We start from the raw sequence: 2,444 nt of genomic DNA on the forward strand, positions 1-2,444 counted from the left end.
CCCCGTCCCCGTCCTCGGCCCCCCCCCCCCCCCCTGCCCCCGCTCGACCAAGGGACGAGGAGTGTCGGGAGAAGGGCAATGTACCCCCCAAGCCAATGGCACTTGGCGGGCGACGCTTCTCCAGCCATCCTCGCCCCCGCCGGGGGAGAGAGAGAGGGAGAGAGCATCCCTCCGCGCCTCTGTGTGGCAGACCCCAGCCCACCGAAAAGCAGCATGTACACATGCAGGCAGACACACACACACACACACACACGCGCGCGCTCACACGCACACGCGCATGCAAATAGCTTCCCCGCATTCAGGAATGCATCGGTCCCCGGGCTCCTCCGGTGATCCGCATCAGCCCGGGCAAGTCAGGTGCTTCCGGCGCCGCTTCCGCCAAGAAGGAATGTCAGATCACATGCTGACCAGGCCTAAAGGGTCTATCAGCCGGGCTGGCTGGAGCTGGTCACACGAGGCATCGACGGGGCCGAAACGCGACCTGCACTCCTCTTGTCAAGTATGATATGTCCAAATGGACGCGCAGCTTACCGGGAAACCACTCATCTGCATTGGTTGCCAGTCCACCGGCGGGGCCACGAGTGCACACGCTTCTTTGAGAGGTGGGCCCCCTCTCCCCTTTGGCCAAGACAAAATGGTCACCGATCCCCCGCCAATACTCCTCCGCCCTGGCAAGCGCGCCATGGGACCACGGGGCCACCCTGGCTCTTGGCCCGTGGCAACGGCCCGCGCAGATGGGCCCCAGCTTGTCGCGTTACCCAGGCGGGCGGTGGTCCCCTGCGGCAAATGCCGAGGCTTGGGCATGTTGCGGGGGGGGGGGGGGGGGTGCGCACAGACAACACACGGGCCAGCCGAGTTGCACCCCCACCAGGCTGGCCGGCTCGGTTCTCCGGCACTCCGGGCACTCCGGGCACCCGCCCGCCCGCCCGCCCGCGGGTCGTACTCGCGAAAAGGGAACTTGCCCGGATGCGGCGGGCTACGAGAGGGAGAATGTTCCCAGGCCCTCCTCGCGGCGGCGGCGGCCCCCCCCCCCCCTCGGCGCCTCCGTTCTCCCTCGGGGACCATTCTGGATAACCGCCCCGGGGTTGCGAATCGCATTAGCGTCTATTGGCGGCTGCCGGGGGGAGGTTAATGCCTGGCGCTCGGCCTTCGCTCGCCGTTGGACCTTGTGCCGGTCGATCGGCCGACAAGATCGGCAGGGCGCGGTCGATCCCCCTGGGGGCAACAGGGGGTCTCTTCGGGGCCGGGCAGACCGGCTGACCCGAGGTCGGCCGTTGGACGCGGCCGTTTCCAGTCCCTCGCCGGCTTCCACTTGGTCGAGGGGGGCGCCTCCCCAGGGCCATCGCCCGGCCAGTTATTACGGGGCTCACACGAGGCCCAAGAAGCCAGAGGGGGTATGCCGCCCGGCCTCGCTCAACCGGAGGGGGGGGGGGGGAGGGGGAGGGGGGTCCGGCCGGGGCCTTCACCGGCACATGCCTGCCTGGGGCGCCGGCCAAAGCGTCGAGCCGTCCAGCCCGCCTTTGTCGGTCGGCGTGCAGGCTGTGCGTGCGTACCCAGGCCCCTTTTGAGGGCACGCTGGTTGGTGGGTCCTTCGTGCAGCGCGGGGCCTTTGTGTGTGCATTCGGAGGGCCAGAGTGTGAACCACAGGAGCCTCTCCGCAGGGCAGCCCCCCCCCCCCCCCCCCCCCCCGGGAGCCGACCTTCTCCTTGTTCGCCCGCCGGCTACGCGGCCGCCCCCGCGCAATGGCCACCCCGTCCCCGCGTACTGCAGACCGGGGGGGGGGGGGGGAGATAGCTTGGTAGAGCCCCCCCCGCTAGACAGGCCGGGATGGCTCGGTTCCCCCAGGCTTGCACCCCACAAGTATCCTCCCCCGGCTCACGGGCTCGGCCTCGAGGATCGGCCAGGCCGGGCCCGGGCGGTTCGAGGGGGGGAGGGACTCTTCAGTGGGGTTCTACAAGCCAGTTCTCCGGATTATTCGCCACCCGTCACTCCTGCATCCCCCTTACGCACGCACACACGCACACCCCCCTCCCCCCTCCCCCGACCATACACACGCACACGCACACGCACACACGAAGCAGAAGAAACGGAAAGAGACCCCGCCGCCCACTGTTTCCGAACCACAAGACAAACAGCCCGAGCGAGAGAGCGAGAGAGAGAGAGAGAGAGAGAAAGCAACAGCGAGGCGCGAGTGAGCGACACAAAGCCACATCCGAATGCACGGGCCACCAACTGAGTCACTGTCCGAGAACATTCCTCCTCACGGGCACGCCGCCAGCTCCCCACCGCCGTCGCTTCTGTCGCCGCTGAAGCCCCGGGTCCTGATGACCCAGTGCGTGCCCCCTTCGCCCCCTCTCCGTCGGTCCATCTGCCCGCTGTCGGTCGCGGCTTTCCCACGTCGCTTTCGATCACTGACCCGCATCTCCATACTTCCCCCCCCCCCC

This window comes from Fonticula alba, assembly GCF_000388065.1.
Source record: "Fonticula alba strain ATCC 38817 unplaced genomic scaffold supercont2.2, whole genome shotgun sequence".
NCBI lineage: Eukaryota > Rotosphaerida > Fonticulaceae > Fonticula > Fonticula alba.